The sequence below is a fragment of the Anas acuta genome, chromosome 1 (assembly GCF_963932015.1).
Source record: "Anas acuta chromosome 1, bAnaAcu1.1, whole genome shotgun sequence".
Taxonomy (NCBI): domain Eukaryota; kingdom Metazoa; phylum Chordata; class Aves; order Anseriformes; family Anatidae; genus Anas; species Anas acuta.
The window spans coordinates 101451196-101473780 of NC_088979.1; the positions used below are offsets into that span (position 1 = coordinate 101451196).

General features: G+C 35.2%; 1 long non-coding RNA gene across 2 annotated transcripts in view; it reads right to left on the bottom strand.

The window, feature by feature from the left end:
* Nucleotides 1-22585, bottom strand: part of LOC137850205 (uncharacterized) — an 80268-nt gene that overhangs the window by 6358 nt on the left and 51325 nt on the right. Inside the window, exon 4 of one of the 2 annotated variants that reach the window (XR_011092356.1) lies at nucleotides 3633-4080. The exons of the other annotated variant lie outside the window; for it this stretch is intronic. This is a non-coding gene — a long non-coding RNA (uncharacterized lncRNA). Of the gene's footprint in view, nucleotides 1-3632; nucleotides 4081-22585 lie in introns of those variants that run through there. 2 annotated transcript variants of the gene reach the window in all.

Genomic DNA, 22585 nt, shown 5'->3' on the forward strand with positions numbered 1-22585 from the left:
TTGTCAAATGTTTTGCTAATTAGACTCTGCGGGGGTAAGGTGGCTGATTCAGCAGGAAGCAGAATTCATTTTCTTCAAGACATACTGGTATCTTTTTTCACATAGCTAAGCTATCTTGTGATCCTCCCTACGTTGCAGAAGCAGGAATGCCAGATATAACTACAGTTCTTGCATTCCCAATGAGGCCTAATCAATACGGGGGATGCCAGGAACTCTAAAGTCTTGGCTCTCGTGCTTCTGTCCAAAGCTGAGCTTCAGCCAGAAATACCGTCTGATAATGTTACTTTCTCTAAATAGTTTTGTTTTCTTCCTTTCTTTTCTTCCCTTTTCCCTGCAACTTCTTGCTGAGAATCTCTTTAAAATAAATATAAAATAAAATAAAATAAAATAAAATAAAATAAAATAAAATAAAATAATAATAATAATAAAAACAACAACAACACCCTGAAACAACAAGTTTAATAGATAACATGAAATACAAAATCATCCTTTAGAAAGTCTGATCAGTAGATTTTACTTCATCTTTAAGGAGAACAATGGATAATCTCACAAAACTATGTCATTGAATTAAAGCCTCGATTGTATTAAGAAAATTGGTTGGTAAAATCTTGGAAAGAACTGCATAGCTTTATAGAAAGAAAGAAGAGACGATTCTGTTCCTAGAGAATATTTGGCAAAGGTTATTTTATTGCAAGAGGGTATGTCACCCAGGGTAATACTTCGAATATTTGGGGATTTTGTCTTAGCTAAAAGTAAGCAAAAACAAATACTGGTATGCCAAGAATGCCAGTTACACTTGCTACAATGAAAGCTCTATGTAATAAGCTTATGTGATACATACGCTGACTTTAAATATGTGGAATACCTTAAGGATATCTGCTCATTAAAATGATTCTTGTCAAAATCTATGTTGCATGAGTTGACCCATGGCTTTATAGGTTTCCAAACTTGGAATGCCTTCAGGTAACCAGGGCTGAATGCCAAATGACAGGATGTATCCATGAGTGGATGAGATAGAAAATACTTCATGTCCTCTTGGAGGAAACTCACTTCAGAAAAAGTTATTTCAGTGTTTATTGTTCCTTCTGACATCACATGGCTATTCTTCTGCATGTGATGTAAACTCTTAACTTTTAGTTTTTTAAACTAGCTGTAGAACAACTCAGATATTATGGAATATATATAGCAAAACTGCAGAGTTAGTCTCACTGACAAAGCTTTCACCATGTGGCTAGTTCACAAGGCAAGATAATTGATGATTACTCTTAGCCTTTTGCAATCACCTTCCCAAACAAAGGACACTTAATCTCTTGAATGTGTTTGGATTCTCTTCTTTCTCAAAATCCTGTTAACAAACACATTGGTGAAGTAAATATGCTACTTAACCAACACTAAATGCTAGCTACTTTTCATAGCTCAGTGAAAGAAAATTAAATGAGTACTTATATTAAAATAGAACAAAAATGGTTAAAAGTGAGTATAAAATCAGACTTGTGAGTCTATTTGGAGTTTACTAACTTCATGCAGGTTAGCACTTTGCAAAGCCTCAGACTTCAAAAGGACTGCTCATATGAATTGGGATTGTTCCTAAGAGCAGCAAGAAAAAAACATTCATCTCTGAAAGATCACATTATTATTATATGTTCTGTTAGACTTGTTGTTTAATTAAGTTTTTTTTTTTCAGTAGGAGACAAAGATTGAAAATATGTGGTTTTTTTTTTTTAATACTTTGTTTTAGGGAGACCTAAGCTGCCACAAGAGTTATATAATATGTATTATATGTACATATATATACTTACACACATATTTATACTAATATATTAATATAAAGTAATATTTTGTTATAAATTATATACTTACATACATATATGTTAGATATTAGAGTATAATACACCCTACTATCCAGGTAGAGTGATGGTAGCTATAAAGTAATCAAGTGCTGTAAACACAATTACCTGTCTCAAAACAAAACAAAAAACAAACAAACAAAAAACCTATTATTTCCTATATTCTGTATACATGTAAGCTGCTACAGTCATAAAACTGAAAAATTTGATCATTTCATTTAGGTCACGTATCTGTCTTTGTGCTGGAATCTAGAGAGAGTTAAAGACATATCTGATACAATCAGGAATGTTAGGCTGCTACAGCTTGCCTAACTTAACTGTAGCCAAGAGGTTAATTGTGAGTAGTTGCCAAATTTTTAAGTGTTTTTGTTTGTTCGGTTGGTTGGTTGTTTTTTTTTCTGGGGGGGGGGGGGGGAGGAAAGCTGAAAACTGAGAACATACAATTAAACAATTTATTAAAAGATGACAAATGTGTCTGTTTTGGGGCAGGGTATGGGGTATGTATCTGTTATGGAGCAGGAATGTATCTTTGTGATAAGTACATAACGACTGCTACCGTATTCCCATCCCTATTGATCCGAAAATATGAATATCAGGCTATTTTGCTCTTCTTTCTCTGTAGATTCTCCTTTTCCTTTGTAGATTCTCCATAGATTTTACCATAAGACCAGTCTTCTTCTGTTATTTGATAAGTTGACCAATAGTTGGTCAACTAAGTTGACTCCCAACAAAAACATCCGATTTTATCTAGGGATTTCTTTATTTTCCTTATTGCATACATCCTGCTTAACCATTCTTCTGGTTAGGATTAAATTTCCCACAGAAGAAGGCGATTCCATTCCAATACTTCATAATCTCTTACTTGTTGAATCTTTCCCTTCAGACACTGTTTTTTGTTGTTGTTGTTTTGTTGTTGTTTGTTGTTGGTTTTTTTTTGATTGTTTGTTTGTTTTTGTTTGTTTTTAATATCCTCCTCTATTGTTATGACTTCTATTCCAGCAGTGTTTGTTGCATGCAGTTTTCTGGTCCTCTTTCCTCCTTATAGCAAGGGAATGCTAATAACAACATCCTTCTTTATAAAAGCACTGAAAATATGAGGCTATTTAACCATAGACAAAAGAAAAACATTTAGCATATACAAGGTGTATATTTCTGTTTTCTGAAAAGGGAAAAAATTGATGAAAGCATTAAATGCAAAACATCTTAGTGTTTGTGGCTGTTCCAGCTGCCTAATACAGAAAATGAGAGAGTTTCTTAGTGAAATGGACAAAGGGATTGCAGCCAAGTGTCTGCACTGCAACTGTCCTAGAAGTTGTGGTCTTAGTTTGCAGAATTATCTATAGTTATGTCATGGTGCTGGATTAGCTCAGGAAAGGATTGGGTTTGGTCTAATTGTTAATAGCCATCAGTAAAGCTGTGAGCTAAATTACATGTACAGTAAGGCACTGTATTTCAAAAATTTTCCCAAGCATATTAAGGAAAATAAATTAAAAACAAGCCATCTTTATAATCACCGAGAATTTGCAAATGTTTGCAAGTAGTACTGTAGAAATACCTGAATGGAAATGGAATTTTAATTAAAATATTATTTTTCTTGTTTTTCCTTAAGTGTTCTACCCCATTTGTCTATTCACTCCACATCTTGAAATAAAAGGTTAGAAATGAGTTGTTCAGTTGTCTATTATAGGAGAAACTGTATTTAGAAAGTTTTGAGCATCCAAACAGTTTAAATATAAAACTAATAGTTTAAATATAAAACTTTTTGCTCTAAAGAAAAACTTCAAATTCTCAAAGTATCCTATTATGATCTCATGTGTGTTGCAAATCTTATCCTACTTGCCTTGAGGCCAATGAGAGATTCCATGGTGACTTGAATGATGCAAGACTTGCAAATCTTCTTTCTACAAATAACATTGACTCCATATGTTTTTGATCTAGACTGATGTGATGTAACCAAACAATCCCCAGACATCTCAGATAATTCCCACATTGCCATGAGCCTATAGAGCCATATCCAGGATTGTCTTGAGTCACATGATCTGTACAGAGTTGCCTGTAGACTTGAGGGAAGCTGAGTCTTAGTTGTGTGGCCTGCATTAATATAGGGTCTAGGAGAGGTGAACTACCAGAAGTAATATTCCACAAATATCTTCATTGATGCTCCCAGGTGAATGCACATTGTATGTATGGGTAGATGAAATTTCCAAGGTTCTGGAGAATGGAGGAAAGCTTTCTGGAAAATGAATTTATTCCTCTGTAATTAATATGAATATATTCATGACATAAATCTAATTAAAAAAAAAATAAAAAAAATGGAAAAAATACACATTTTCTGATGGAAATTGGACAAAAACGTTGACCTACTACTACTTCCTTAAGCGTCCTATACTGCCATCTTCTGGGGACATGAGGGGAAGAGAAATAAAACAGAAATGTACAATGTAAAAACTTCAGAAAAACAAGCTGTTGTCAAAAGATGGAAAAGCTCCTTCTTGAGCTCTCCAACCAGTTTGCAGAGTTCAAGAAACATGGAGATTGTTAAGCACCATTTTGCATCTTCTTGACCTCTACATAACACTTGGATTTATGATGCTTGAGTGTTTTCCATAGTTAAGCTTTGTGACTTGGCTCTATGACGTAGATAAAAATAACCAAGATGGTCTGCTTGCATCTTCAGACCATTATTAATAATATATTGTGGTGGTTATCATAGTAGTTATAGAAACTAACCAAAGTAACTTTGGAAAAATACTTTTTTTTTTTGGGGGGGGGGGGAAATAAAGCAAAATCAAAACAAAACAAAAGTATTTGAGTTACAAGTTTGAAAGGTTTCATGTTTGTTTTATAACAAAACAAAATGATTTTGTTAGAATAAATCTTTATTAGAAATAGCAATCTGTGGAGACATATTGTCTATAAATAAATAAATAAATAAATAAATAAATAAATAAATTCAGAGGGAACTATTATGTAGAAAATCTCTATCTCTGGTAAAACTGTTTTCACCTGATGATTCTAAAAGCAATGAATCTGGAATCTGATTGCCAAATTCTTATTTAAAACTACATGATACTTAGTTTTTCTTTTATATTACTTCATTCTGTTGCACTGGCTGAAGTTACCTTTCTCACATTACTGCTTTCACAATGACAATTTTTTCTTTGTGACAAATTAGGTATTCCACATTAGGGCTTTCTATGGTTAGAATAAAGACTTCAGAGAATCCTAATGGCACAATAAGTTTGTCAACATATGTTTAACAAAAGCAACCCTGTTGTGACAATGTGTAAAAATAAACTTTCAAAGTCTAGCATACTTTCTCTAAATAATGGATTTTTCCTCCTATTCACACATGCTCTCTATTCCATAATTTACAAGTATATTTCATTAAATTTTCAGATTTCAGATCTACTCACATATTCATGAAAATCAATGTAATTTCTGTATCCTTTTATTAAGTTTTGATGGAAAGGACATGAATCTTCACTATCTAACTTTACTTTGTTCAATATGGCGATATTTCATTTATAAATATAAACTCACATATTTACTTTTGTTCAATATGGCTTGCCCTGGTGCATATCTAGAGAAGGGCAACAAAATTGGTGAGGGGTCTGAAATACAAGTTTTACGAGGAGTGGCTGAGGGAGCTGGCATTGTTTAGTCTGGGGAAAAGGGGGCTCAGGGGAGAGACCTCATTGCACTCCATAACTTCCTGAAGAGAGGTTGTGATGAAACCTCTCTCTCAGATAGCTAATGACAGGCCTCAAGAAAATGGCCACAAATTGCACCTAGGGAGATTTAGATCAGGAAAAAAAAATCTCTCAAAGAGTGGTCAGGCACTGCAACGGCCTGCTTATGGAGGTGGTGGAGTCACCATCCCTCACGGTGTTCAAGAAACACCTAGAAAAGGTGCTACAAGATACGATTTTATAGCTTAATGGGTAGTATTGGTGATAGGTTGATGGTTGGAGCAGGTGATCTTGTAGGCCCTTTCCAACCTCATGTTTCTATGATTCTGTGATTCTATGGTACAACATCTATATTCTGAAAATCTTTTTACATTTATCTATACACCACTATTGCGAGAACGACTTCACCTTCAGTAGTGATCTGTATACCCCATCCCTTCTAATGATTTTAAAGTGTTTCCATCTTTAACGGCTGTGTAGTTTTTCAGGTGTGTAACAGGTGTGTTTCCAGGTGTATTACTACAGAAACCAAAACATTGCAAGGACAACAGCAGGGTCCATATAGGGACAACTATGATCACTTCTCTGTATGAGGAGTAGTAAAGTGTGCAAATGTAATTATAAGAAGAAACCCTAGAAAAGGGTTTCCAATCTTCAAGCTTAAGCTTTAGATAAGTTTATCTCTGTAATTGCAGGACTGAAATGGTTCTCTGAACTCACTAAATCCATCTGCTGTAGAAAGATCATCCTGAGGAATCATTCCTTTTGTACTAACCTCAGAATTTTTGTACTGCTTTGGTACGTTAAGTACTCTCTTGACTCACTGATAAACATGATAAGTTTAGTGAGAATGTTGTAATAGAAAGGATGCTATGGCTACCTTTCAGGGCATAAAGAGAGTTCAGTGAAAGAAAACCCTTCTGCATTCATCTAGAGAATAAATTTAGCCATCATAAAGATTTATGAGTGTGCTAAGTCCTTTGTGGAATGTGCTTGTGTTTGTGTATTAACAAGACCAGAGGTTTTTCCCGTATTTAGTTGAGGGACACATCAGATAAAAGTGCAGTATTAAAAGTAAGCTGGACAAGATGAATTGGAAACTACAGTTTCACAGTCTGTAAGTGCAGCTGTCACTTTACTTCAGTTGTGGATGCTGAGAATTGTTCACAAAACAGCAACACTAAAGAGGTCTCCAGATAAATACATTTTCATATGCCTTTTATTTTGACTTTGTGTTATTTGAGTCTAGGGAATTAGATCAAAATTGTCATAAGCCTTGTGCAAAGGACTGTGCTGAAGTCCAGGCACCAAATGTCTTAAAGACAGTGGAAATGCTGTTATTTAGCTATTTAACCTCATCAACATTCATTGGTGTAATACTGGTACTTGTAGCCAGGGCAGGTGAAATTTAATATAATGGGGCAGAAGGAAGAACTATGCTGTGACAGCCTCACACATTGCACCAGTTGGCATTACTGGCTAGCTCCCCACCTGCTAACTATCTTGCCCTTCTGCAATATGCAAGAACCAGTCCCCGTAACTACTGAGAATTATACCATGTGGATGGCATCTTTGAAAATTATATCATAATGAGGATTCTGCTTTTTAAACATACTTCCTGAATAGTATTATGTGAATGATAATTAATTCTGGTAAGCTCAGAACAGGATTATGAAACTATGTCTAGTCTATCTAATCAATTTATTGCATCAAAACACCAAATAAAGAAACAGAAATGGGGGGAAAATATTCTGTTCTCAAACTTGGTTTTCTTGTGCTGTGAATAAAAATACCAATTCCCCAAGGAAGAAGACAATTATGCTGCCAGTCTGCTGTAGCATTCATGGTACCAGAGCTAATGTAATAATCATTACTCACGTCATCTTTGTGAAATAGAGGAAGAGAACAAAGGTGAACTAAATGGTCAGAATAAGTACATGAGTTAGGGAAGGTGTTTATCTGGAACACAGACTTCTCTGCATGCTGTGGATTTGATTTTTACAATTTGGGGTAGACTTGATCAGAAAGCAGAATTTTTCCCTTGGAGAAACAGTCTAATTTTTCCACCTGGAAGTACTAAAATGAAATGTGAATGAGAACATTCAGAACAACAACAACAAAAAAAATTAATTTGAAGCTGCAAAAGTATAAATGTAAAAGTTTGATTTTATTTCAGACCTGACTAATAACACCTTGCTTCTAGTTCATTCATTAAATAATAATAATAATAATAATAATAATAATAATAATAATAATAATAATAATAATAATAATAAACAATGTAGCCTGAAATTCAGCATTGCAGTGGAATGGTCAACAAAGAAAATCAAAACAAGTGAACTTTTTCTTTTCAAAAGTGAATGACCATTTTTGAACCTCTGCTCTTGTCAGTGGCCAAATTCAGGGGAGAGTGTTACAACAAAGATAAAACACAGAGTACAGCTGCAGGAGAGTGGGAACAGGAAGATCCTATAGGAAACTAAAGTTGTTTTGGTATTGATAGATAGCACATGTAGCCCTTTTGGGGGAAAACTTTTAGTCTAATGTTTGTTTCAAATGGCAAGGGAACACAGTCTGGAATTTTAGGGTTGAAATGAGGATTGGGAGGGTGCTATCGCTAGTCTGTCTCTCTTCTGCTGAGAAATCTATGCTCCAGCATTTGTAAGCATCCTGGCCTGCAAGGCACAATGTCTTATTGCTGATACTGGGTCAAACTATCTTTTGTGTTTACTTCCCAAATGTGCCCTGGAACTGTAACATACCACTGAGGTCCTGAAGGTCTGTTGTACATCTGTCTTGTGCTTAGCAGGCATAAATGGCTTTCCCTTCTCTTTCTTGTTTTAAATTTGCCTAGAGATAATGTTCAATATGTACATTACATTTTAGGCCATGCTAGTTACTGACAAACTGAGACTAATTAGGTCCTATTTCAATTATCCTCTTCTGTTACAGTTTTTCTCTATTGCCCTTTTGCTCTCCTCCTTTACTCACTTGCTTATCTCTGCATATTTCTTTTTCTGAAGTTCACTCACACTGTGCCATTTCACAAAGCTGTGAATTTAAGGTCTTTCATTTAAGGTCTGAATCCAGGAAAACATATCAAGATATATGTCAAATATTTTGGCAAATACCTGTTGCCTGTTTTGAAGTTTGAACATCCTTACATCCACTAAAGAAGGCTTTTCCCAATGTCAGCTGGGTTACTGTTTATCTGTCAGCAGGTGTCATCTGACGGAAGTTTTTAGGTATTGTGTGCAACCCTGGTAAGCCAGTAATGCTGCATTCTGTTCTGTTAGCTAATCAAAGCCTAACCTTAGTAATAACTAAAACCGCTTTATTCTGCCTCAAAAACATATAAACCTATGGGACCAAACTACTTGAAATATGCAATCAGCCAACTGGATACCCAGTCCCCCAGAGTGTAGTAACACAGTGTTAGCACTCAGAAGAACGGCTGTCAGATGGGCTTCTGTTGTCATTCTTGTTCTAACAATAGTTAAGTGAAAAGATGACAAGAAACAATAATTTTTTTATCAAGGCCAGTCTTTGAGAGGGACAACACTTCTGTTTTTTCCAGCATTGTGGAATTTGATTGCCTGTGTTTTGTTTTTAAAGTAGACTTCTATCTGAGGAAGGCAAGATTTCCTTCTAGAACATACTAGCACAGGTGCTAACAATAATGGCTGGGTTTTGTGGGCAATTTAGCAATGAAAACAATAATGCTGTGCACAAATCATTCCAGAGAAGAGATGATACATATCTTAGTTTGTATAGAGACTCTGAAGATGATTTTGCTTCTTTTTTTATCATTAGCAATTTGTGTCTCTTGTCTTTGCTAATGCATTGTACTTCACTGTCATAGTTGAAGCAGAGCATTAGAGCAAAATACTCTCTTCTGATAAATTTCATCTGCAAATTAATCAGCATTCTTTCTCCTAAAAGAGGAAAATGTCTGCTTTCTGCTACCATTTGGGGTGGCTGGTAATTAGTCTTCTGACCTGTCTGTCACTGGAACATCAGCAGGCACTTGGAAATCTTGGCAAACTCTTCAGCAAATAGATATGGTAGTAAAAACAGTTCTTTTTTCCTATTGCCTTCAATGATGGAAAAAAAAAAATAAAAAATACAGCATTCATAAGTTAGTTGCTCAGTATTCAAATATCTGTGGTCACTTTCCTACCATGCTCCTTCCATGACGTTAACCAGTGAATGGTAACTTTTTTTTTTTCCTTTTTTTCTTTTTTTTTATTGAATTGTATACTGCAACTTGTGCAGCATTTCATTTGAACAAGTGAACTCAATCTAAGCTTCCTGAAATGGGACTCATGCCACTTGAAGCGTGGGTGAAATTAGGCCCTTGGAGACCTCGTTGCTACCGGAAAAATACATGAACAGGGGAAAAAAGTAGCTTGGTATTCAGATTTAAGGATGGTCTGACAAAGCTGTTAGTAATAAAATCTAAACAAAACACCAGTTTGCATATGATCACAGTAAATTTGATCATAAAGTTACTGACTCACAGCATACACAGAAGTCTGAAATCAGTGTAATGTGGCATGGACATATGGCTTGTCTGGGAGAAACTGTTTACAATGCCAAAATCTTGCATATCATTCCTTATATACTGTTTTAAAGAAAATTTTAAGAGGTTCTATATGAAAAATGAAATGAAAATGCCTACATGGCAAGGGAAATAAGGTGAATCTGTCTTATCATAACATAACTTCAGAAATATATCTATGCCTATTCATCTGACTATTTTTTAATACAATTGTAATGCCCACTACAGATGGCATTATGTTTGTGTGGACAGCTTGATGGTTCCATCAAAATTTTTGACAGAAGCCAGCCTAAAGGTTGTCTAGCCAACCTTTCAGCCTGCACACTGAGAGCTAACTCCACAAAATAGATCCCTTTGCTGTCTGGGCTTTTTTATTTCCCAGCAAACTGTTTGAAAAAATACAGTTAAACCTTCCTGCCAACTGTATTAGGTAGTCTAAAGATCAGTCTGTTAATGTAAGGTTCTGGCTTGAGCACAGCTCCCTCTGGCTTAAGGTGGGCTGTCCAGATAAGTAAGATGATGAACTATATTTGTCAGTATCTATTTTACTTCTACTGCTACCTCCAAATAATTATTTTATGAAACCATACAGTTTCAGTAAGTTTGAGTCTATTAGGAGGTAGAGGTCTTCATTACAGATATTCTGTGGAAGCTCTACTAACTACAGAGACTTTTTTCCATCATTTCTGAAGAAAGAAAAAAAAGTGATAAAACGTATTTCCAACTTAACTCAAAAGAGCAATTAATTCAAAGGTTAAAAGAATCTAAGGTGTCTTAGGATATTTTAAAACTGGCCTTTATTAGAGCATAAAACCACAGATTTATTGGCTTACTGCAGAAATTATTACAGTTTAAAATATTACCTTATATTATATTTCAAATAATTCTATTATCTCTACAATAGTACCTTAGCTGGTAAAAAAGTTTGTTTGATGTATGTACATTACTTTATTGACTTGTACCTTACTCTATGATAGATTTATTCCTTTAAGTGACACTGAAAGAATTAAATTTAAGACTTCAAATGAAAAAATATTTTTAGTGGCACAGTGAAAAAAAAAAAAAAAAAGCAGTGTATAAAATCTTGGCACAAGCAAACTGCAGTTGTGAAATGAGGCCAAATTAGTGAGGAAAAACAGTCATAAGAGAGCTTCAGCACACTGGTCATTATCCAATAGTTTAAAAAGGAAAAAAAAAAAGACTGAAAAGACTGAAGGACTGGTTGTGATATTTTGACTAACGTGCAAGCACTGGTATATTTTATTACATTATAGAAAATAAAAGCTTTCTCCTGGTCCAAGAATAACCCACTACACTGTCTGCGATATTCTGTTCAATACTCTTGCGTGCACTACTCAGAAAAGTACTACAAATGTGTAATTCATCATAGGAGTTCATCATTACGTGAAGGAAGGTTGAAAAAAAAATAATAGATGTGGTTTTGAGTGATATCTTTCACCTGAATAGTTTGCAAAGTTAGATTTCTTCAGGTTACTAGCAGAGACAGGCCAGGTTTTCCCTGTATAACAAAAAGCTCAAGAGCTGTTCAATAGTGTCAATAGAAAAGTGATGAAAACTCCATGTCAAATGACAGAAAGATGTCCAAGTTACTGACTTTCTTTACTTTTCTCCCTTCTTATTTTTTTCTTCTAACGTCTTTCTCCTGATTTTGTCACCATCTTGCACTTCAGAAGTGCTAGTATGGTGTCATTCTGCTTTCTTTCTACCTCTTTTAACTCTATTTTCATCCTCAAGTCCTTCTCTTTATTCTTATTGTTCCATGGGTTTCCTATTACTCTTATTTAGCATGCCATGTTGTGAACTGGTTAATGAAAGGTTTCAAATGGACAGATAGCTATTGACAAGCTAATATATCTTGGCTGAAAGAGATAGATAGACAGCTTCTAGAGATCATGATTCAACATTCCTGGTGTAAAACTTTGCAATTCCAATTGTACTTTGCTAGTCATTAATCTTTCAGTAGCCAGTCAAATGACACTGAGAGGACGGTCAAGATAGAAGTATAGCTCTTCTATGTGTAACAAGGAATGTTCTGCTGGAATAAAATACAAGTGGTTCTTAATGATTAAAGATGCAATAAAAATAAGTACATCCAACAATTATATTCTTTCCTTAAGATGATCAGATCAACTGAGATCAGTTTAGTAATGGCACATACATCTCTCATCCCTTTTAGTATTTACTAGCAAAGGAGGTAAGTCAGGCAGTTCTTTGTTATTCTGGCTTAAGGCTGTTGGAGTTCTGTTAATGGAAACCCTTCTGATCATCCAAAAGGGTCGTCTGAAATACAGTTACTTGCTGCAAAAGACGTAAGAGGGGGAAAAAAATAATGGAGGAAAGTAAAGAAAGTCAGCATCTTGGACATTATGCAGTCTGTATGATCTTTTTAGGGTACATTTAGGGTACATAAATCAATCAGTGTCATACTTTTTTTCTTTTTTTTTTTTTTTTTTTAAATTTATTTCTGCATGACAAACTATTCCATGCCAAGTTTTCTGTTCTTCTGTCTAGGTAGTTTCTAGCTTTTGAATCAGCTTGTTTAACATAAGTATCTCTACCATAAAACCTGTACTATAGACACCCTGTTGAATATGTCTAACACTAAGAATTCAAGAATCTGGATTAAATAAACAGTAGAAAAAAAATATCCTGCTTATTCCAGCAATCAAGCAATTATATTTGCTTTATCGTCTGATCAATTATTTTAATATTTTTTAAATGGCCCATGAAACTGCAAGGATCTAACAATACTGAACTGGGAGCACAACTGTAGATCAGCCAATGTGATCTGATGAGAAACTCTTGTAGCTCTTCCCATTGCCTTCTAAATTGGCCTGATCTGCTTACTATGTATTTGCAGGGATACAGTTAATCCTGGTGGATTTTGTTTGTTTGTTTGTTTTTAATTAAAAGTAGTGATATATGTTTCACTGACAATTTCTTTTTCTGTTCATGGATGACACTCAATTAGGTAGCTGATTGAAATACCAGACTACTATCTCATTGTTTATTTCATTGAATTTTAACCATAAATCATGTTAAAAAGTGAAAATATTGAAAATATTGGAATTTTGATCTTATGAATTAAACATCTCATGACAGTTTTAATTGAAAACATTGAATTGTTTTGTTTAGAAATTTATGATTAAAATAGATCATATTTGAGATTTTGAGATGTTTTGTGACTGAGATGGTAAAAACAAATAGCCTGGTGGTTTAGAATTATTATTCCCTTATTTAATATTCTATGAACTCCCTGTATATACTAATCAGTCCTAATGCACCAATCAGTGTCAGTGGGAGATTAAGGTGTGTTATGGTTGATGAGGCAGTGATAATTGAATAGGTTACACAGCTGCATTACTTTGCCTATGAAGCCATGTAGTAGCACAGAAGATATTGGAGATTTTTTTATTTTATTTATGTATTGTAAAAGTGTTGCTAGTACTTATTATTACAGTAAGTAAATAATTTATTCAGAGTCCACACAAATGGGAATGTGTTTATCAGGGAACATTTCTCCTGTTGGCATTTCTGAGCACATCTGTATTTCCGTCATTCTTCACGGGCTTTCCTCCCACTCATATGTCATCAGTTGTGGTCTATCCAAACCTAAGTCTACAATTCTGATGGACATGTAATGCTGATAGGCATGTGAATATAGGCATGATATATAGGCATGTGAATAGGACATGCTTCTGCTGGAGAGTCATAGTCAGCAGTTAACACATTTGCCATGAGGAAGACAGAAATTTATTATATGGATTGCAGGTGCCAACCCATAGAAGTTCACTGAAATTTCATGGCCAGCAGCCATGGAAACTGAATATCTCCTGAATAGGGTGTTAAATTAACAGGGCTGGTGAAGCAGGCTTGCTGATACAACGTTGCCGTATTTTAGTCTGTCAGAACTGTTTTGTGCATGCTTTTGACAAAACAGATGAATTTCACATGACAGGTCTCTTGTTTGGAGAGATGTAGGGTGATTAAGCTGTAAACACAGTTTTTTATTATTCCTTTAGAAGTATTCAAAGAGTATTTCTTTAAATACAGCTCAACATTATAAGGCAAAGGTTGAGGCACCTGTGCAGCAGTGAATGAAGTCTATCTAAATATGAATGACTAATTATCAGGGAACAGGAAAACACTAGTTTTCTTTCATAAGTGAGATGGCTTCATCCTATTCAGAATAATCTGTTGGGAAAATAATTAGCATAAAGAAGATGGAGTTTTGATAAGCAACTTTGATGTTCGTAATTATAGTAATTTTTGTATAATTTATTTCATTTATGCTCATTTTATTTCAGTTTTCCCTTTCTATCATAAAAGCTGATATTAAATTTTAGATGAAACCTATCTATCTGTAGGCATCTATCTGTAGGCAGCCTCCTTAGGAAAAACTGTTCTTTGTGATAACAGTAGACTTAGAGCAAACTTGCTGTTAGGATTTCTTTCCATCTCCCTGAATTTGTGTTCCTTACTACAATAAATCACACAGATTAATGTGACAGGAAGAGTCTAGAAGTATATTATGGTTTTGGCTGGGATAGAGTTAATTTTATTCGTAAAGACTTGTATGATACTGCATTTTGGATTTTTGATGAAAATAGTGGCAATAACATGGTGACGTTTTAGCTGTTGCTGAGCAGCGCTCACACAGAGCCAAGGACATTCCAGCTCCTGGTACTGCCCTGCCAGTACCAGGAAGCTGGGGGTGCACCAGGAGCTGAGAGGGGACACAGCCAGGACAGCTGGCCTGGCCTGCCCAAAGGGATGTTGTACACCAAGAGGCATCATGCTCAGCAATAAAAGCTGGGGTAAAGAAGGAGGAAGGGGAGGGACATTTGGAGTGATGCTGTTTGTCTTCCCAAGGAACCATTCCACGTGCTGATCCCTGCTTTCTGAGAAGTGTCTGACACCTGCCTGGCAGTAGGACGTAGCAGATTAATTCCTTCTTCTGCTTTGCTTGAGCACATAGCTTTTGCTTTATCTAGTGAACTATCTTTGTCTCAACCCATGAATTCTTGCACTTTTACCTTTCCAATTCCCTCCTCCATCCCACCTGGGATGTCAGTGAGGGTCTGTGTGGTACTGAGCTGCCTGCCAGGGTTAAACCACAACAAAGTATCAAATTTAACATGGCATAAAACCAAACTGCTTTGACTTTATTTGTATAAAGTTCAATATTTTTAAACTTTATTCTAGACAAAAATGCATCACTCAAAATGGGCAGCAAAGAAGCATGGAAATATTTGGATTGTTGTGACATCAGAATAATAGAGGATCTTCCTGAATTACATGTAGTTCCTGCTTATGAAGGTGTAGTATCTGTCAGAGGACTCTGAAAATAGCCAGACAATGCTGTTTTTTTCTTGTGTTTAATGGGAGAAAAAAGTTGTTATCTTGTTCTACCTCTCTGTAGACTCTAAAATGTGTCTCAGTCAGCTAAGAAATCTAATTTCTTACATGGAATTTCTTTACCCAAGAAATTAAAAAAAAAAAAGGTTTAGATATTAGTAATGCTTTTCAGATCCATTTAAATGTGACTCCTAGCAGTCATCACAGAAGTCTATGGTAAAAAATAAATTAATGAAAATAAAGAATATCCGTATTAATCTGAACAAGTTGTTTATTTTTATTTTTTATTCCATGCATGTATTATTGCTACTATAATTATTATGCTTCTTAGGGACTTGCTGCTACCACTAGCTCATCCTAATTTGTAACTGGCTTCTCAGCAAATCATCCTTTAAAATAAGAATATCCCTGTGTTACAGTTTTAACTTTCTCTTCAGGTGTACAGGCTCAGAATACTTTTACAGAACATTCAGTTCCAGTTTGGCATTTTTGATATGTTTGAGACAGGAATGCTTTGATAGCACAGCTGTTTCCTAGTAGTTCCAGATTCTGGACTCAGGGGAAGAAGTAAGAATTCTGGAAAACATCTTCAGGGAAGTAGGCTTATTTTAGGGTTCTGTTTAGTAACAAAAAATGGAAGGGGTCCCCACTTATTTCCCTATGGTGAGAATAATTTCCCAGTTTTATTTAAGTTTATAATAGGATGAAAAAAATCAAAACAAAGAAGATCTTTATCTGATTGCAATTCAGACAGTTGCATTTGACAATTCAGTAACTTTTGTTAGGAAAATTAATGAGAAATCATCAACCACACTGCTTTGTAATTTCAGCTGATGAAATTATTGGCACCAGCATAAAAGCAATGTCATGAAAAATGTGAAGATTAAAAATTCTGCTTGTCTTCATGAGTTGTGATGAAAAATGTAAATGTATGAAAAAAATAACACGGGTAAACTAAATGCATATTCAAAGCATCTAATTAGCAAGTCTTTGATATTAGAGAAATAAAGATGAGACAAAATGTTTGCAATGTTGACTAATTGATAGCAGGCAGACAATTAGAAACTGATGTGGCAAATATCTTCAAGCCTTTGCTAGAAGCTACTTCACCACAGTGATGAAAATCTTTTTGATAACTATCTTTAATTCGTTGCTTTCACTGGCTGTGCATATGGAACCACAATCAATAGTTGCCACACAGATGAGACTGGCGTTCAGTCACGTCGTATTGTGCTTGTCAGGAAATCCAATAGGTAGAAAAGGGACCTGTCATGTCTCTGTTCATTTTCATTTTTCAGATTCTTTACTTTCTCAATATCCTAACAATTCTTTCTCCTAGATACATCTTACTTCTTCCTTCCTGTATACTCTATTTCCATTTGTCCATTTTTCTTTTCTCCTTGTCTCTGCTTACAAATTTCCAGTTTCTCCAAGACAAATACACAGCAATTACTTACAACCTTGATTTCTCCTTTCTCCAAATTCTCATATTTTGACATTTCTACATTAAAATTACCTTTTCATTTACATTCTTTCCCTTATCTACATTATAGCATTATGATTGCAGTAGCACTTAGAAATCTGAAATAAAAGTATTACAATCTAATACTCCTTTAGTCTACATTGGTCAAATTTAAAAGTATTATTTGATTTTTGGAAATATTTGTTGCACATGACTTTTTAATGTCATTTTGTAAGTAAGGCAATGTCTCTTAAACTACTTTTATACCTCAAGGTGCTCATGTTTGTTTGTTTTTTAATCTGTCAGGAAAAAATAAAGAACTTAAAATCTGTATAATGTAGCTAATCAATTTAATATGTATTAGATTTTCATTTGGTTTGGTTGCAGGTTTGGATTTGTGTCTGTGCATTCTTATTTATTTATTTATTTGCTATTTATTTATTTTTGTTACATAGAAAGCAAAATAATGCAAAACTCAAAAGTATTATGACCATGAAAGAAAAAAAAAAAAAAAAAAAAAAAGACTTGCAAGTCGCATTATTGAAAAAAAAGCTCATGCAGCAAAACGCAAACTACAGTATTTAATTCTTTGAGATATCCTTCAAATATTATTTTCTCCAAAAACTCCAAAACACTTCTTGTTCTGGTACAAAGAAAAATCTTTCTGGAATACAGTGGAGTGAGTTTGAAACATTGAAACATAGCTCCAATACAGTGAAATATAGGACTAGCAGGAAAGACACTGTCCTTGATTAGGAGGTACCAAGAGGACTACCTGTCAAGAATATTCAGCAATTATCCATGCTGAATTTGTGATGTATTAAACAATTGCACAATATAAACAGCACTTTTGTCTCACAGCAAGCAATTATTTGTTCCGATATAAAAGAGATTCTTCTACCATGAGTATGAATTAAGATGATTTTTGTCATGCTAAAACATCATTGATGCTGCATCTTTAATATACCTCATTTGGCTCGAAACTACAATAAAACTGTATGTAAATCCTTATAATGAAACTGTGACAACTCTTTTCTTAAAAGCAGCAATATTTCTTTTGTCTAAGCAAATGCCAGAAAGCCATGGCATTTTGATGTGTGTGTACCATTACTGTCATAGCCTGCATGCCTTATCTGCTTGTTGATTTGTATTGGTAAATGCCGGATGTCTTCTTGTTGGTAAATGTCTCTTCCTGAAAGAACGTTAGGACGCTTTATTTAAAACCCAAGGATGTTCATTTTGTTCATTCAGTTTATTCTGAATGTATGTTATATTTGTTGCAAATTACAGTTTGATTTGCAAACTCATGGTACACCATGAGACAAATTTTGTTGCTCTAATTTCTATAGTCCACTAATAGCACTAACCAGACAGAACTGGTAATGTGAACTCCACACTTGTACTATACACTTTTGCTCAGAAAATTCATTGAGACACTATTGCAGTGACCTGTCCCTAAACAGAAGCTACAAAATCATAGATGAATTTCTTATTCTTATTTGACTCTACCTATTGTTCAAACCGGTTCTGAATTGCACACTGTCAGACTGAACAATCATTTCAAATTACATGTTTTATTGTTTATCTGTCTTCCCGGATACAAAACAGGGAATCTATTGATTTTTTTTTAGGCCATTTTTTATTGTGATGTGAGGTATCTTGATTGCTTTTAACTGTGATACTCTATAGGCAGTGAAATAGTCAGTGCTATTAGTTAATATGTAAGCAAATATCGACCAGTAGTTTTCAACAACAAATGTAATGATACAAGACATGAGGGTTTATTCAGCATTTTATTTTGACAGTTCAACAACTGGAGAAAATCTCAGAGTAGTATTCTAGCTATACATTTAAATTTATGCTGTGACTTTCATCCAAGTTTGGTAAAATTGTCTTTGAACCAATACTCTAATGACTTTAGTTTTAGAAGGAAATCAGTGGTATGCAAATACTCATTGAATTGTCATAGACTAAGTAAAACACCTAAAAGGCTTAAAGTAAAAGAGCAGTTTTGAGTCTTGCTACTATTTTGCTTGAAATGTAGTTTAGATCTGTGGTCTTTTGGTTTTGATAGAAAAATTACTGGGAAGCTGAGTGGCAAGCACACTTAAAACAGAACATAGTTACTTCTTTTAAAAGGAACCATGCACATTCTCAGATAGAGAGAAGAAATTTTACTCTGTGCAAGTAAGAGCATCTCTGTAATGCTCTCTCTGCCATGCATCAGTGCATCACAGTCTCTCCTATTAGAAACTTGATAACATATTGGTTTTAGTAGCATGATGTTCATTTGCCTGAATGAAGGCAATACCTTATGGGTTGTAGCCCTGCTAAGGTCAGCACTGAAGGATTAATGCAATTGGTAGCCTGATAAATATGATTTTCCCATCTCTACGAGAAAACCATAGACCTTGGACTTGCCTTGGGCTGTGCTGGCTTTCATAGGTGCCTCATGGCCAAGTGATTGGGAATGGCTTTCTCTGGTAAAATAAGGCCTAGATTTACAATAAAGAAAGGAAATTCATAGTTTTCAGACTAGATAATTATGTGGCTAGATGAGTATTTAATGTTAGAGGGACTGTTTATTTGGTGGTCTCCTTTCAGGCATAAGTAATGTTCTTTTTCTAGTCTGAACACTGGCTGGAGTCCTGCAGACAAGTGAGAAACACTTGCTACTTACCTTGTATCACACAGGATATGGTGAAATAAAGCAGAAAAATAACTAACCTCTTTATTGAAAACTAAATGATTTTTTTCTGTTAACATTAGCCTATAGCAATAAAATGTGAAAGATTTATTATCAAATTACTAGGAAACACAAAGTATTTAATTAAGATTTGAATTTTATTTTATTTTAATTTAATTTAATTTTATTTTATTTTATTTTATTTTATTTTATTTTATTTTATTTTATTTTATTTTGTTTTATTTTATTTTATTTTATTTTATTTTATTTACTTTTAATTAATTATGCCACATTGTAACCCAGTCACTGTACTTGTATGCCAATGTATTTGGCATACCAACTTGTATGCCAACTTGTACATTGTATGCCAATGTATTTGGCATTGGAGAGGCAGGGTCAAGGCTGTTCTTCACAGAATCAGAATCACAGAATTTCTAGGTTGGAAGAGACCTCAAGATCATCGAGTCCAACCTCTGACCTACGCTAACAGTCCCCACTAAACCATATCCCTAAGCTCTACATTCTGTGATTCTGTGATTCTGATTCTGTATTTATAAAAACGTTTTTTGTTATCTTTAACGGCAGTAGCCAGATTGAGCTCCAGATGAGCTTTGGCCTTCCTAAGTTTGTCCCTGCACAGCCTCGCTACATCCTTATAGTCCTCCCTAGTGGCCTGCCCACTTTTCCAAAGATTATAAACCCTCTTTTTTCTCCTAAGCTCAAGCCACAGTTCTCTGTTGAGCCAGGCTGGTCTTCTTCCCCGCTGGCTCATCTTTGGGCACATGGGGACAGACCGTTCCTGCGCCATTAAGATTTCCTTCTTGAAGAGCTCCCAGCCTTCCTGGACCCCTCTGCCCTTCAGAACCGCCTCCCAAGAACTCCACCAACTAGTGTCCTGAGCAGCCCAAAGTCAGCCCTCCGAAAGTCCAATACTGCAGTTTTACTGGTCCCCTTCCTGGCCTCACCAAGAATAGAGAACTCCACCATTTCGTGGTCACTCTGTTCCAGGCCCCAGGCGTGGCCGCACTGCCCTGGGCCTGTGCAGGGCTGAGCTGGGTTTCCCCAGTGCCTCGTGACCCAGTGCCCATTGCCTGGCCTGGTTGAGCTTCAGCTCTGTGAGTGCCCTGGGGGTAAGGGCCTGACAGTCCCAGGTCATCCCAAAGTGTGGAGTAACATTGAATGGGCCATGAGATTGATGACAACACCAGAGAGAAGGGGTATATACCAGGAAGGTGTTTCTGTACATGTAACAACTTGGTCTGTAATATTAATGAGGCTTTTTTATTGGATAACTTGAAATATTTAACAGTTAAAATGCAAATTGGAAAAGCAATAAATGGCATACTCCCTTTGCCCATAACAATATTTTGAACATAAGAGTATTTACCACAGGCAATACATCTAATTTACATTATACTAATTAGTATAACTAATCATTAATTTATTAGCAAGTTTAGCACCTGTATTTTGGAAAGTGCACAAATTGTGACTTTTTCCCTTTGTGGAACTAATAATATTTAAAGCAACCTTGTCCCTCAGTTAATTCTTCAGTTTTATTTGTTGCATGTTCTCATGTTTTCTTTGAACTTCAGCAAGCCTCATTTCCCTTCAGTATCACAAATTTTTGACTTTCTGACTTTAGCACACATATCCCTGCAAAATGCTTGAGAGACAGGAAAGCGACTTTATAGCATAGAGCCTGAGGCACAGAAACTGTGATTTGACAGTAGTTCATAGAAGTCTGCATCGGAGTGGAGAATGAAATCTTGACACAGTAAGACTCAAGATTCAGATCCCTACTGTCCCTACAGGTGAAGCTTATTGATAAGGTTGTGCATTTATAACAATATTCATGACTATAATATTAGCTAGGAGTTATGGTGAGGACTAGAGCCAGTATTTTGAAAAGCTGTTCTCCAATTCTTGATTGCTCAAGACAGCCTTGTAGTCTGCAATTGTATATGGACAACTACAAATGCAAGGTCTCTCTTCAGAACCTCACATGTGAGATGTCCAAAGAATCATCTGCCTCTGGGCAAGAATGATGTTTTGTGCACTTAACAGGGATAGTTTTTCGTAGCTCTATGAAAATGAAAAAATGCCAAACATGGACAGAAACTTTAAGTCACTGCTGATAAGAAAACATAATATCCTCATGCTGACAAGGTCTGTGGTGGTTGTGCATGATTTCATAGCTGACACTATGACTGTCATTTCATCCATCCTTTCACCAAATTGCTTTGCTGACTGCACAGAGAGAATCAGGTGTTTTCATATTTTCCTCTCTCAGTGAGAGGCACACCAGAAGTGGAGTAGCTTTTGTAGTAACCACATGATGTCTTTAACTCCACCACATAAGACTCTAGAGAGACATCTATAAGACAAAGAATACCAGAGGTGATTTTTTGTCAGGACCCCAAGCACAAGTGCAGAAGGTACGTGAGCAGAATTTACTAACAGAATATTTCTTCTCTCTTAGTTTGAAAGCTTTTAAGTGTACCAGATGGCAGTACTCTCAACCTAAAGTAAGATAAGGGATGCTGGCTCATTCTGAAACACCACTGAGCTGATTGATAATATTTATGGACATGGAGTTTTTTTATTTTCTTTTTTTAATGAACTTGATTCCCTTAATCAGGCAAGAGTTACTTCCAAAGAGGGACTGTTGCCATCTGGAAGTCATCTGGAAACTATTCAAATGTCACAAAGGTCAAATTAAATGACTGGTCTTATTTCCAGTCCAATATATTTCAAACCATAAGATCCCTTTTGAAGCAACTGAAGCAATTCTGAACTTTTGTTTACAATAGGAGTGGATGTTTCATGAAGAATTATCAGAACAGTTTTCTAAAGATGAGAGAAAGCTGACGGGGTTGGAAGAATGTTTTTGGTTCAAATATTGATTTACTTATTTATCTCTCTTGCTTTCAATCCTTATCACTCAAGTAATCATAAATA